We start from the raw sequence: 16,620 nt of genomic DNA, 5'->3' as shown, positions 1-16,620 counted from the left end.
TACATACATATGAATAATAAAGTTATACAGACAACAAATATGTCCTAAATAGAACAAGATTGAGGAAATATAATGGAAACGGCAAAATGCATGGAAATATTCTAAAAAGAATGGCGAGTAAGAGGGAGGGAGAAGTAGGATGTAAAAATCAATATGAACATTCATAATAATACTGGTCCGTAGTTCAAAGGCATGCAATCCATAAATCATTAATATCCTGTGTTGCACTAATCATCCTAAAAGTCATACTCTACTTCCCTAAGCAGATAAGGAAAACACAAATAATCAAAAATGACAAGAAACAAACCACTCAAGGTATTGGTTATCTGTCATAAAGAAAGTATGTATATGTAAATGCTGTTTTTAGGCCTTTTGGGGTTAATGGTGTCATGGCTTATATCCAGAATGAATATATCAAAGTGCCCTAAAAACATATCACAACTCAAAAGCTCATACTACTATACAAAATATATGAGTAATGCATTAATAAAATGAATCACCCCTATAACCAGAACTTGTTTTTTACACATCCAATGTGGTCATTTATTAGACAAATGCTATAAGTTATAATCATAGCTTGGAATTTGGGAACCTGATGGAGAACTGGTTTGTTCAGGTCTATTTTTTTCCTCAGCATTTGCTTTCTTTGGCCAGTTTTTATACCACTCATTCTGATATCTTTTTTTTTTAAGAGAGTTAATTGTTTTGTCTAGGTAGATCCTAAAAACCTGAATATTGAATTACTCATCTTATAATTCTGCGGGGTCAAATGTATTTGTTCCATGTTGATTGTGAACATAAGCTGTTACAGGCCCCATGATAAAATAAACCATTTGAAAGGCAATCCAATTTTTGGTTATCAAACACTTTTAGTATCTTAAAAGGAACTTTAAATGCAAGCACATTTATATATTTAACGATGATACAGGAATACACCACCTTTGGGACTGTTGTAAACCAATATCTTCCCAGCAAAAATGCCGATATAGATAATTAGCATAGCTTGAAAAAGCTTGAGAAGCTCAGTGTGCTAGACGTCAGCAGGTGGCCACCTCCAAATCACCAGCTTGCAATCTCTCGCCATGAAATGTACTTGTCTGTCTCCGAGGTGCTATAGAGCTGCAGATGGTTCAATAAAAGATCCGTCCCTGAGATAGAAACACTGTCATTCATAGGTAAGAGTGAAGAAACAATGGCAAAAGAATACTGTAATTCCGTGTAAAACCTTCCACATCTACTTATATACTGGTAAATTAGACTATAAGGTCAAAAAACACATCAAATGTATAACACTTAGAAAATTAGATTATATACCAAATTCAGGTTGCCTACATTATTGATAATGAATATAATTTTTAATTATAAAGTTACTGCAAAAAAAAAATTATAGATCAAGTGGACAGCATCCTCAAAATGTCAGTGAATCATGTCCATAAGGTGTTTTTTTTTAAAGATAAAGCTATGGGTAATTAGTTGGGGGCCACCATTAATAGACATAATAGTTCCACACGGTCTTTAAAGTGTCACAAAATTTTTTTTTCAAAGTTTTTTTATTGATTTTTACCCTTTTTTCCAATAACCAGTACAAACATACAAGACAATAAGATACATAAAACTTACATTACAGTACAGGGGATCACAAAAGACAAGTCATGTCCGAACTCCATACAATCAGAGTCCAGAAGCATGGTATAATAATTATGTACAGTACTCTGTACTCTGTACAGTACTCTGTGGACACCTATGAACATATTTCTTAATAATCACAGAGCTTAAGATAACACAATAAAGCTTGCCCTGAGGGCAGGGTTTGTCTCTTCCTAGTTCCAGGCACAGACATGACTATAAAGACAACCACCAAAAAAAAGTATCATATTTTTTATTAAATTACATTACATTTCTTTATGCTTTAATTACATTAAAGTAAAAACAAAAGGCTATGGATTATTAAGGAAAAAAATCCTGATAGGTGTTCCTTAATTTTTAATATTAAGGTTAAGTAATGCAAATATCATGTGTTTCCTCATTAGCGTATGCTACACATGTCCTATTATTAATGTATTCCTAATAAATAAGTAAATTGTACATTTCATTCATCTGGAAAGATGCTTACTTGTGCAATATATATATATATATATATATATATATATATATATGCGTTTTGAATTATAATGACAAATATTTAATGGTATTATAAATGCAAAGATTCAAGATATACATTTTTTTTCTTTGTTATTTCATTCATTTAAGTGCTAGTGATAACAAGGAAGCAGATGACAACGGTGCAACCATCCCCCACAAAAGAGAAAAGCTTTTAATGTAGTCACGCCTTTCTACTCCAACTGGGATACTTAAACCTATACAGCTCTATAGTCATCAGCTGCTGCTGAAAACCCCCAACAGTATACAAAGTATTTGTAAATGCACATAATGCAATAATTGCCCTTATTGATCCATACATTAGGAAATTAAATTGAGCGGAGACAATGAAAGTGGTGACAAAAAGAAAAAAAAAGTAATTTCAATGCAGAGCTGCAAAAGAACATTAATGTTACACAATTACACTGAATTGCTATACCTTCTCTTTTGTAGTTTTCAACCAACACATGTGACAAACAATACAGAAATGGAGGTTAACAAGCAAATAATACAGGCTAACACAAGGGGGACAGGAAATCACTACTATCCAGCAAGGATCTTCAGATTCAAAATTCAAGATGAGAAAAAAATCAAATTTTTAATTTACTGTAAATGCTGACAAAAGCTAGAGCTGGCAGCGATGAAAATTAGATAGTTTAGGTGGATTTTAGAAGTGAAATGTGAAAAGTGAAGATTTGCTTAAACAGAACAATGAGCAAAACTATATACATTTTACTTAAAGCATAAATTATTAGTTTAGCTTTAAGTATGTTCTACATATGGTAAAATATTACCTTCATCTACTTAAAAAACCACAAGTTTAAAAAACGTATTAAAAAGAATACAAGTCACAATTTGACATGATACCTTAAGCCTAAAATTATAATAATTCCAATCTGATCACAATAAGTAGACTTAAACAAACCCTTACTCTATATATTAGCAAAATTAAAAAGTTTACAGATATAAATATTTATAATAAATAATGTGCCAAGTGTACAAAAACAAATCCTTCATGATTTCCAGTGACAGATGAACAAACATAGATGTACATACAGTGTCGTTCAGTTCTATAGCAAGAAGAGGAGGGGGGTGGACAAGTGAGAGGCGACCTTCTGTGTTCACCTCCACTGCAGATTGGTCGTTTCTGATCAGCTTTAGCCGTTGATTAACAATGTCAGGGGAGCACTGTACACATGTTAGATTTTCATCATGTGACGTGTATATAGCCCAAAGACAAAGTAATGCATAGATCACACAGTTCATTATATAAAGTGCATGTAGCAATATCCACCTTACAGTATTCAGTAATTATTATTATTGGATAATGACAAAATATTCCAAAAAAATAATAATGTATTAAGATCTCCCACTGTGCCAATTCATTAGTAACAAAGTAGGTGAAGTTAGGTGAAATATACTCCAGATATTTCACAATATGACCACTTTCTCAGATGTCAAGAAAGCCACAGCAGAGTAGAGAGGGAAACCAGCAGACAATGAATCAATGAATACCCCATTCATATGGTGTCAGGTTATTAATACTTCACCTATATGATGTCAGAGGGTCTCACTTCACTGATTTCAAGACTGTTTTCTGTGTGAAGTAATAAAAAACAATAACCATGCTTTGTGAAGTATGAGCAGAGGGCATGTGACATAAAAACTTTGAGCCTGAATTGTTTGAGGCATAAATGCGATTTCTAGGAATAAATGCATAAGTGGCTGACCTGTGCTGAATTTCAGGAAAATGATGTAGCACCAATTCAAACAGCTTTGGGAAGACCAAAACCAACAATGGCAGTAAGCATTTTAGAGAGACCATTTATCAAAGTATGGAAGCCTCATGAACAACCCTGCAATTTACCTATATAATAAATATATTATTTATATTTATTATAACATATATATATATATATATATATATATATATATATATATTGTAAGGGCCTATTTATTCACACTGGCAGTAAATTGTTTTTACCGCTTCCTCATGCCAGGAAATGCTGCCATCCTGTATTCTTTTGGCATTCAGGTACGTTGTAAAAAACCTTGTCATAGTTATATTAATTTATAACGCATATACTGACTGCCTAAATAGAAATAAAAAAAACAAATTGGGGTCAGAAACTGCTGTGTGGTTATTCTAGAGACAGACTGTGTCATTTAGACTTAGCTCATAAGGTTTTATGAGGTGAGGTTTTATGATTTGATCTGTCAGAATTTCTTGAGGCCTGCACAAGATAAACATTCTGATACACATACAGTAAACAGGAATCCTAGTTACAGAACATGACTTCCAGGTTTTATTGATGTAAAGGGAGCACAAAAATGGTATTAGACAGTTTTAATTTTTTTTATAAATTAGCACATGCATTGATGCTGTTATTGAAGAACTTTAATAATTCTGGGATTATTTTTTTATCTTGCAGCTTAGAAAATAATATCTGGAAGGGTCTTCATTCTATTCATGTTCTCTTGAAGTTTTCTCAAATAAAGACTATTCTAGGACCCCAAAATGAGTAAAGGCATTGTACCAATGTTGAAGCAGTTGTTGGTAAGTGTAGGTGTAAGTCCATTTTTTCACTCCCTTGAGCTTTAAAGGCCTGCTCATGAAGCCAAACTGAGTGTGCAGTTGGTGTGTAATGTAAGTTCATTGTTTTGGAATTAACTGAACACCTGAGGCTCTTTTAAAGCCAGAATGTATTTTGTCCCCAGATCTTTAATGAGAAAGATAAGCATCTCCACTCTGCCAGATGGTGAATGTATTATAGAGTCTTCCTGCTTCTTAGAGTAGTTCTTGCTATATTGTTGTGTATGCTGTTTTCAAGCACATAATCCATGCTCTACTTCAAATAAGCTACTTTTGGATGGACTGAAGACTTACATGGACAAGAGAATTCTCCTAATCATATACTGTAAATTAAATGGTGACATACCAGAACACCCTGTTAAAAATGTTGACAAATTACAAATACCTGTAATTCAGCAAAAAACATGTTTTTGCTTATAAATGCGTGTATCAAAAAAAAGTTAAGGAAATTAGCATTTTGTCTATAGGTTTGTGCATGCCTCTTCTTCAGTACTCATATCTCCTTCCACTTTTCATTTGGACTCGTAATGTTCTGTATTGGCTGTTCTTATGGCAGAATGTATTAGAAACAGTACAGATATATAGATTTTGAAATGGTTTGATGGATTTGTTTATTAGTTTAGTTGTATGTGTAAGGGTCTTTAAGAGATTTTCTTTTTTGCACTAAGTCTGTATCTGAAAATTTTCCCATAAACAGGAAAAGAGGAAAGTAAAAGTAGTAGGGGAAGGTTGATGTCCATCTACAAAAGATAAAGGAACATGTTCTTGCCTGGTGGGAATGGTTTGATGGATTTGTTTATTAGTTTAGTTGTATGTGTAAGGGTCTTTAAGAGATTTTCTTTTTTGCACTAAGTCTGTATCTGAAAATTTTCCCATAAACAGGAAAAGAGGAAAGTAAAAGTAGTAGGGGAAGGTTGATGTCCATCTACAAAAGATAAAGGAACATGTTCTTGCCTGGTGGGTGAAGGGTGAGAGTTCAAATTTCAAAACCATCATGGTTAAGTGATAAAGTAATGGTGTTTCCTTGTCCTGAGGAAGCATGGCATTGATGCTTGTGTTTCCCCGTGGACAGCATAGATTTTACATAAAGGGAGATAGTGACTTAAACCAGCTCCCTTGTGGACCAATATTGAGCCAAATACTGCTGGACAAGTAACAGTGCACCTGGCTAAAAAATACTAAATATATCTGCCATTGTAGTTATATACTATGCACACTGCTAAGTGATTACTTTTGCTCTTTTGTTAGACCTTAAAACAGTATTTTATTACCATTTTAAATGCCTGAAATATAAAACATCCAGATATTTGATCAGATATTTGGTCCTGATTACTATTTGTCAGCAAATGTTTTCAGTCCTGGACCAGATTCATTCCAGGTTTGCTGGATCCCCTAGATTCACAAATGAAATTGAATCTTCTCCAGCCTTTAAGAGCTTTATTAAATCTGGACCAATGTATCTATGAAATGGGGGTGGAGTAGCATTTGGATGTCAGCTTTTGTTTGAAGGAAATATACCTAATTTTATAGTCCATCATGGCAATGCCCCCCACCCCCCAAGCAGACTGTGCCAAGAGGCTACGGATCATAACCAATGTTGGTATTTTAATGCAGTACTTTTTAGTACTTTACGCTGTAATTTTTTCTTTGTTTTACCATATGGCTTTGCCTGTAGTTTTCTGCATTGGTCTGGTATATTGGTGAATATTTGGCTCCACTCATGGACTCTCTTCTTCTGTCTTCTCTTCTGTCTATTGACTTTGCTTTTTTAACATTGAATACAGTGGGAAAGAACTAACACTTCTATGAGGTTTTATTGCTGTCAATCTCAAACAGCAACAAACAAAGAACTAAAATGCTTCAAGATTGGGGCAGGGGACTTCAGGGAGGGGTGTGTCCTTTTTTAAAATTCTGCTTGGGGCAAACCCCAAACCTATAATATAACCTAAAACCTACTAATATAACATAACATAACATTATGCACTGCATAAAACAGTACTTTCTATGGGTAATCAGAACTTCACACACCAGGCAATCTTTCTTGGTTGTCTTTACCTATAACACTACATAAAATACATTTACATGAAAATTGAGAAAGGAAATGCTATTATGTTTGAGTCAATGTTAAGTAAATAGTAACTTTAAGGTTAAGTAATTAGTAGTAAATTAGGAAATACATGGAAAGTCTCTGGCAAGTGTGTGCAAGTTTCCGATATGATGACCATATGGATTACTGAGTTCTAAAGTTAGATATTTGTGGTAAATAAAACAAGGTGAGCCTAGAAAATGTTTCTGCCATACTAGGTACTGTTTATAACTGTCCTCCAGTGTATCATCAGTGCACCTCTTAGTCATGCACTTAGAGCTTGAAGACTATTCCATATATCTGGTACATGTGTTTAAGTTACATTTTGGATAGAAGTCAAATTAATTGACATAATATTGGTAGTCAAAAACACAAATGTATCCTTATATGGTAATGTGCAAGGCATTGCAGCTGCTTTGCTCAGTGCTAGCAATACAATAAATGTATGGTGTTTATATATGAAATAAATGCTCCATCCACCTGTCTCTTGTGGCTTTTTTGTAGCTTCCCTTTGATACATTATGTAAGTATGATAGTATAAGCTATGGGAGCAAATGGAAAAAAGGAACAATAGAGAAGGAAGTGCAAATGGAAAGAATGAACTGAGGTCATTTGTGAAATTCATTAGGCACTGATTCCATTACTTCATGTCACTGTAGAAATCCTATGTTGATTTTTAATCCTTATGTTTTCAATCCAGTTCCTTTGTTTATAGAGGTAATCTTTGAAATAATCACCAACTGTGTATTCAGCTGCTTTAGCAAGTGCTGCAGGTAGTACCCTGACAGTAGCATACATTATATAAAAATTCAAATGAGATGACATATTCCTTCTCTGCTCTATATATTTGCTGGATAGTCAGTTTTATTGATCCAGCCAGAAATATGTTAATGTAGATTTTATTATTTTTTAATTTTTTTTTTTTTGAGTAATTTTGTATTGTGTCTAAAAGACTGGGCCTGCAGAGTAGGCTCCCAAATGCTCCCAAAAAATTGCTAAGGGTTCTTACCTTCTTTTCTACATCATTATATTTTTTGGCAATAAATTCCCAACTAGAAAGAAACACCTAGTTAAAATATTAAAAAAAAAAACTGGCAATGCCAACAATAACTATCTCGTTGCCTAATCTTTATAATTTTATACCAGTCTGTATTAGTGTCTTGCATACCTTGTACAACACATTAAACTGGGAGAAATATGCCAAAACTGCCAAAAACACCAGCAGGGATGTTGTTGGCTGCTGTCCTTGAACCGCAAATTCATGAGCCCTGTGCAGCTTTTTTGGACAGCCTTATCAGGATTTGCTGTGTGGATCTGATTCCCTTTCTCCCGTAGCATAATCAATATGGCAACCTTTGCAGTTCCTTATGTTTTATATAGGGATTTGCATAATTATTTTAACCCTGCTTTTGCATAGGACAGAAAGACCCAATGGATGCTTGAGGGTTATGCAAGGGATTATAGGAAAGCACTTTGATCACAAATAGCAGCAAATCATGTAGGCACAATGATGAGCAATGGTTTGGAGCAAACCAGACAAAAATCCAATTCAATCCAAATTTCAACTTTTGCATATAAGCCCATTTAATACAAATGCAAATGGCACCAATAAAAAATTGTGTATAAATTAGCAATATGATAACATATATTAAACCATATTATAACACCTCTTGTAATAAGTACTACATTATAGGACTCGTTAAGAGAGATGAACAAGACTGTTACCTGCAGAATTATTAATATAAAGAATTATCCCTGTGAACTTGTGCCTTATTACTGAAGTAGGTAAAGACTTATGTATGTGGATTATTTGTGTTTTTATTTTTTAATAAAACCTGATCATACTCCATAAAATATAGGGGAGATGCGACTTGCCTCATCTAGGTAATCTCCAGTAGCATTTTTAGGTTAGGTTGAATAAACATATATTGTAATAGATCATTTCAATTCTATTATATTCTATGTCATTTAAAAAAAAATTATTACTTCCAGTTTTCTGCTTAAAATATAACATTGCGCAATTTAATTAGAATAACAGTACTTTTCCAGAAAGATTCCAGACAATATCTTAAGATTGCACTAAAATGCAAAATTATATTTTCTACATTATTATAGTAATTCCCTCTATTATAATTGAAAATTGCAGTTTCACAAAATATGATATACTGCAATGACTATAAGTACCGCTTATTAACAGTTGCCAGCTGGGACCCTCTAGAAGAGATTTAATGCTGCCATCTAGTGATCACATTTAATATGGTATTATAGAGTACAATTCTAATTCCTTATCTCTTAGAATCTAAATATTAGTTTAAATATTAAGCCTCATTTATTCAAATCAATAAAGATGTCGACACAGTTGGAGAATGATCAAACAAAAAAGTCAGATTTAGGGCTATAGACAGGTTCTTTCTGCTTTTATTCTTAGTATCAATGGTTGGAGTGCTAAATGCCCTTGTGCACCCATCAAATAAACTTATACATAACCATTTGATTACAGAATCAACCCTCCCCAAAACTGAATGCTAGATATGGTGCATTAAGTCTGCAATATCAATGAAGGAGTCCAGAGGCGGACTTGCTCAGTATTTATGTGGATTATTTAATGACCATGATTTAATATTCATAAAATATTTGTATGTATCATTTACATGATGGATACATTTCCTATTTAGGTGTATTGGACCCAAAATCCCTGCTGGAAAAAATGTACCTAGGAACTGCAAATTCTACAATGATTTGTCCTTATGGGACTTTTTCGTTTTCAGAACGAACACCCTAATTTATCTGTATGGTCACCTTGTCTTTTGGACAATATTTATATTCCTGTTCAGAACATTACAGTTTAGCACAATCAGTGCAACCAGAAATGTTATGAATCATTAATACCTCAGCCTTTTAATGTAATACCACTTGTGTGGATGTGCAGTGCAGTTGCAGTGCAAACTTTCTATTTTAGCAAATTCTTGATGAAGTTGGTAAAATGCTTTATTAAAACTACAATTTCTGTTTCTTTTTTCCATGGTTGTATGCTGTTTGTAAAAGGACTCATTTAGCATTTATTCCTTAAAATTTCTCCATACCCAAGACTTCACTTAAGCCACTACCCGATTTTTCACTTGTTCTGAAGTATCAAAGGTTTTTGCATACATAAAAGTTAAATCTTATTTTCTACCCCTTTTTGAGCATAGGATGGTAGTCATAACCCTAAATTTGACTAGTATCTAAAAATTCTAGTGGTATTCAGATAATGTAATTTCATTCACCTGTTTCTACAGAGGAGTCTAAAATATTTTTGTCCATTGCACAGGAGTCAGAAATTCTCTGAATCTGGGCAGCGCAGTGTGTATCCAGGGGGACTCTTCTGTTGAGTGTAAAGCAAACCTGATCTTATTTGTTTCTATACTCATATCTATACATAAAAAAGCAAATCAAAGCTTCCCTTTAGCTCAAGTAAATAGAAAAAAGATTTATGAAGCTGGATTTTACATCAATGGTAAGCATTTTGACCTACATAGCGGAAATACCACACTGACATCCAGTCATACAAGTTAAATAGCACACCAGCTAATTTCTATATTAACCTTATACAAGCATGTGAAATAACCAGTTTTTTAGGTGAAATTCTGCTCCAGCTGAAACTTTCCCTTTCGTCAAGAAACTGATTTGTAAAAATAACTAATGGTTTTAGTTTTCTTTATGTAAAAAGTGCTTTGTTTTTTTTGGGGGGGGGGTTGTATTTGTAGCGTGACTAAGTTTGGAACATTTAATGTTCTTTGTATTTGTAATTTTTTGTGTGCTGATCATTATTGGATTCTCTTATATTACCCAATCTGTCTATACCTTCTGCTAAAAAAAAATCTTTCCTGTTTACATTTTATGAATATGTAATTATAGTTCTGTTTAACAGCATAATTATAGCAAGGTTGTTGGCCTCTCCCAAAACCTCAAATGCACTAGGCGGGAAAAGGGCTCTGCAAAAAACTTAGGGTCCCTGAAGCCTTAGCAGCAAGAACACCGATAGTAATAACGTTCCTTACAGCTTGAACATGTTTTGTATTTAATAAATCAGTTTGTATTCCCATTTATGCATAGTTAGTTTTAGTTTTACATTAGTTCTGCATAGACATCCTTTTGGACTAGGTAGGGGTGGATTTTGGAGATGTTGAGCAGATGAAAGTGACAGGACCTGGAAATGTTCTGAATATGGGGGGCAAATGAGAGGGCAGAATTGAATGTTACACCAAGACAACGTACCTGAGAGGAGGGACGAATAACAGTGTTGTTAACAGTTAGAAATGTCAGGAAGAAATAGAGATTTGTAATGTGAGGGGGAGATAATGAGTTCTGTTTTATCATGGTTTAGTTTTAGAAATCCGTCAGACATCCATGATGAGATGGCTGACAGGCAGCATAAGACCTTATCCAGGACTGAGGGAGACAGGTCAGGGGTGGACAGATAGACTTGAGTGTCATCAGCATACAGATGGTACTGTAAGCCAAAGAAGGATATAAAACTACTAGGTGAGGCGGTGTACAGAGAACAGGGAGGAGCCTCGAAGAGGAGGAATTACCATTGAAAGAAACTTGAAAGGGACAGTCAGACATGTTGGAAGCAATCCTTGGTCATGTAAGGGTGCTTGGGGCAAGTCCAAGAAGCCCTCCTCTCTTGCCACCTCTAAAGACTTGAATGAGAAGAGTTTTAAAAATGCTTGAAAAGGCTTGCACAGGCATTTATAACTGCCTGTACAGATGTTTTAGGTGTTTTTTTAGGCCTAGTGCCTAGTGTTTTCCTTTACTTTTTTTTTACTAGGTTTTAAAAAATGTCTACACAGGCAAATGTCTGCATTAGCCTTTGCAAAAGCCTGCAAATATTTTCATGGACGCATAGCTGTGCATATTCACCATCCACATTCAACAAAGTATACCCTTGTTTTTACTGGTCTAAAACTGGTTGTGACAAAAAGGGATTCAAATTTAAAAAACAATTCGGTGCCTGAGCAAGAACCCTTAAAATGTGACGATATATATCTCTATCTCAGCAACTAGCTATCTGATTATCCAAGCAAACAACACTGAAATGGCTAGATCACATATGTTTCCTTTGGCTGTAGCATATGCCTTATATCCAATGAAGGTATCCAACAGGTATCATCAGCAAAACAGTTACCAAATTCCCCTGCCTCCCATAATGGAATAGCTCAATGAACCAACACATCTTACCCAAACTTCCGATACTAAAGTACCAGATTTTATTGCCCTATAATCTTCAACTATACCTACGTTTTTAACCTTCTCAGTCTTCAACTTTAAACTGTATTACCAAACAATAAACCATTGTTTACTTTTTGGCATTTCCTTAGTGAGCATCTGCAATTTTGATCAGAAGGAACCTTTCTGGATATAAATAGTCATATCATTAATATTATATGTGTATGAAGTATTTAATGTATTTGAGTAATATAAATGATATAGTACATAATATGACTTTTGTAAAGTAAAGCTGCCATTCTTTCCTTTGATTTGTTATTTGATAAGGGTGTGCATAGGTGTATTGATAGTGACTGCATGCTTTTCCAAGACTTACTGGGTAGCAAAACCAGTATCAAAATGACAACCTTGAAATTTGCACTTAAATAGTGTAAATGTGAATGTAAATTCTCATATATATTTTCTGACATACAGTAAAGTATTTTGTGTATTTTTTTACTTTTGTAAGCACTCCCCTCAATACACCACTAGGTGGCACTGCGTCAATACTAATAGTTAGCAACGCATGTAAGACCACAGATGACTGCACTTGGGTTGCATAAAACAAGGACACCTGTCATTATTACCTATTCCTTCACTAATTATATTTAATGCAGGCATAGTTATTTATATGTGTATAAATAAGAACGAAATTTAAAAAGTCCATTCTAGTTGAGGAGAGGTCATGTTTTATTAGTGCAAGCATATCAAGGAATTACCGTATTTCCCCATGTATAAGACGCACTTGTTTCGAAAAATGCGGGGTCTAAAAAAAGGGTCCATCCTATGCAATGGTAGATTTTTTTAACTGCAAATCATGCTTTATCGCGCTTGTTGTTTCCGCAGTATGTTTTTTTTATTTTTTATATACAGCTACAGATGCCTATGCAGCACACTCGTGCTACTGAGGTAATAAAGCCATGGCTCAGAAAAGATTTGCATATAGTGCTGAATACAAATTAAAAGTGACCCAGTTTGCAAAAGAGAATGGAAATCGGGCTGCGAGAGGGAATTAAGGATATGGTTTGAAAAGCAAGGGCAAAAAAAAAGGGCAATCAGAATTCATGTGTCTACAAAGATTGGTTAAGCATGAGGCAAGAATTGCTGGTGAACAAAAAGTTACAGAATTCAAAGGAGGACACAAGTGGTGCTTCAGGTTCAAAAAACGACATGGACTAAGCACGCCTACACGCACCAGACTTGCCCAAAAGATGCCTGAAAGCTATCAGCAGAAGGTCTTTGAATTACATCATTTTGTCATTCAGTCAGAAGACACATCAGTTTGAGTTGGGACAGATTGCAAATACAGATGAGGTCCCCCTTCAATTTGATGTACCAGATAACAGAACTGTTGATAAGAAGGGGGTGAAGACTGTAACTGTGAAGACAAGTGGACATGAAAAGACCCATTAAAAAGTTGTTCTAGCTTGTTGTGCCGACGGAACCAAGCTGCCTCCTATGCTGATTTTTAAACACAAAACAATACCAAAAGAAAACATTCATCGAGGAGTGATTATCCACGCTCATGACAAGGGTTGGATGGATCAGGATGGGATGAAGATCTGGTTTGAGAAAGTTTGAAGACCAGGTGCACTCCTGCTCTATTGGTGCAAACCTGCTCTACTGGTGCTTGATCAGTTCAGGGTACACATACCAGAAAACACAAAGAAGATTGCTGCAGACCTGGAGGCTTGACATCCCAAGACCAACCACTTGATGTCAGCATCAATAAACCCTTCAAAGCTGCTATGAGAGAAGAATGGACCCAATGGATGAAGGCTTCTGGGGACAAATAGACACCAGCAGGAAGAGTGAGGAAACCAACTATAGGAGAAGTTTGTACCTGGGTGAAAAGATCCTGAATAGTGTGAAGATTGAGATTGTTTTTAAGTGATTTAAGAAGTGTGGCATTTCTAACGCCATAAATGGAACTGAGGATGAGGCAATATATGAAGACAGTGATTCGTCAGACACAGATGGGGACAAGTCAAAGAACTGTCATTTGGATGTGAGTTTTGACAGTGATGAGGAGTTGTATGAATTCAATGAAGAATAAAGTTGAATACGGTAAGTTCAGTAGCTTTATTTATTAAAATTATTTTTTTCCCAAATTTCTGGTTCTAAAATCAAGGTGCGTCCTATATATGGGAGGGTCGTATACATGGGGAAATACGGTAGATGGGCTAAAAGCCTCTTTCTAAGATATGTGAATAGAATCCCTGACATCAGTTAAAGGCCCTGATTTATTAAAGTTCTCCAAGGCTGGAGAGAATACACTTTTATCAGTGAAGCTGAGTAATTGAGCAAACCTGGAATGGATTTCCTAAAATCAAGCTATTTGTTAGCAAATTTTTTTAATCCTGGATCAGATCCATTCCAGGTTTGCTGGATCACCCATCTTCACTGATGAAAGTGTATTCTCACCAGCCTTGGAGAACTTTTATAAATCATGGCCAAAGTCTCAGACACCTTCAAGATCCCTGTTGGCAGTGTGCTAAAATAATAGGGACACATGATACTTGGGTCGGGTCTAAACAATGTACCAGAAAGCATGCTACTGATCACTGGTCTCATTCAACTAAACTTGTTAATGTTGAAGGCCATTTATAGCTGCTACAGTTTAAATAAGAGTGAGGAACACATTCCAGCTTTACAAGACACCCAGGTAACCGATTAAACCTGATGCAGTCACCATGAAGTGTGTCAAGGCAGATGCTGACTGACTGTCCGCAAACAGGATGGAAGGTGTGAACATTTGTGGAAAAACCCTGTTCTAAGCACACAGTATAGTGGCTTGGGCCACGTGAAATGTAGTTTGAAGGCTAAGCAGCAAAATGTTTCATTGGGTCCTTAACATTGCATCCTTTGTTTGTCAGAGGGGGTAAGCAAAAATCCCTAGCATTATTGAAGGGAAAACTGCTGTCTGTGGGGATATACTGGTATCAGTGTTCAAAGTTCCCAGTGTTCTTGCATCAGTGGGAAAAAAAAGTGTAAATGGTCAGTTGGGGATAGGGGGTGCCTAGCTTTGGTGACTTAAAAAAAGACTTTGAGACAGCCTCTCATTGTAAAGGGGAAATTTTCCCACTGTTAGTAGTAAGAGGTAAAAAAAAACAAAAATGTGTTTTAGTATGCAATATATGAAAATAATTGAATAATTGTAAATTTTTTGATTGGTGATTCAGCAGAGCAGACTCTATTATTTACACTGCCCAGTAAATATTTAGTTCACTAAACATATTATTGAACTATTTAAAATTGGTACAAAGAGTCACTCTAAAGAATAATGGCAGAATGCCCTCCAACATAAAATGGGTCAACATGTCATTTTCATCAGATATAATTGTATGTGGGCGTTGCAGTATTTTTGATGCGAATTTCAAATCTGTGTTCAGTTTTTCTCTAGCATGTCTAGTTTTTGTGAAGCAGCTAATTATATATCGTGTGAAATTTGTGTATAAATTGCCTTAACATATTACAACATTTAACAGCAGTTTTCTTTTTTTTAAGATTAGAGTCCGCAATAACTGTGATTGATTTTATTTGTCATCATCCCTGCAAAAATTGCCTTATTGATCCAGACAGTTTCTGCTACGTGTGTGGTTCATTCACGGCGAAAGCACAACGTCGCCAAAGTACCAAAGAACATAAAAAGATATACAAATTATATTTTGGCTGTCCACTTGGTGACCAGGATAAATCTTGTTCTCCACATGTCATCTGTACCATTTGCTCCAATGGACTGCGTGACTGGCTATAAAGCAGCATTGCCATTTGCAAACAATTGGTGTGAAGAGAACTGCAAGACCATCTAATCGACCGCTTTTTTTGCTGCATCTACAAAAGTGGATTCTCAGGTAAAACTAAGTTTAAAATTGTGTATCCCCGCCTCGATTTTGCAATTAGGCCTGTTCCCCATGATGGAACCCCATGTGGAACATCTGTGAGGATCTAAAGTCACTGGCTTGCTGATGGGAATGCAAGGAGGATTCACAAAATACTGCTGTTTCCTGTGCCTGTGGGACAGCCCATCTACCGGAGACCATTATGTCAAGCGTCATACCTATAGAGATACCTATAACCCCAGAACAAGTTTCTACCTCTGGTTCATCCGAAATATTTCTGCCACCTCTCCATATCAAGTTAGGCTTGATGAAGAACCTTGTAAAGGCCATGGGTAAACCAAACTCCATGGATTTTCAGTACCTTGTTGAGAAAGGAAGGGATATTTATGGGGCCACAGATCAAGTCTGTTTTGCAGGATGATGTTTTCAAACAATCTCTCTCAGCAGCTGAGCTAGAAGCTTGGGATGCATTCAAGTGGCTCTGTGAAAATTTCCTGGGCAACCATAAGCCTCCTTCATACAAAGAAGGAGTTCAGAATCTGCTTGATTCATACCAGAAACTGGGTTGTTGCATGTCATTAAAAATACATTTCTTGCACTCACATCTTGAATTCTTCACTGAAAATCCTGGTATGGTGAGTGACGAACAAAAAGAACTCTTTCACCAGGACATTGCTGCTACCATAGTTTCTGGAATGAAAGTATGATGG

This window comes from Pyxicephalus adspersus, chromosome 2 (genome assembly GCF_032062135.1).
Source record: "Pyxicephalus adspersus chromosome 2, UCB_Pads_2.0, whole genome shotgun sequence".
NCBI lineage: Eukaryota > Metazoa > Chordata > Amphibia > Anura > Pyxicephalidae > Pyxicephalus > Pyxicephalus adspersus.
Note: the sequence above shows the minus strand (reverse complement) of the source record.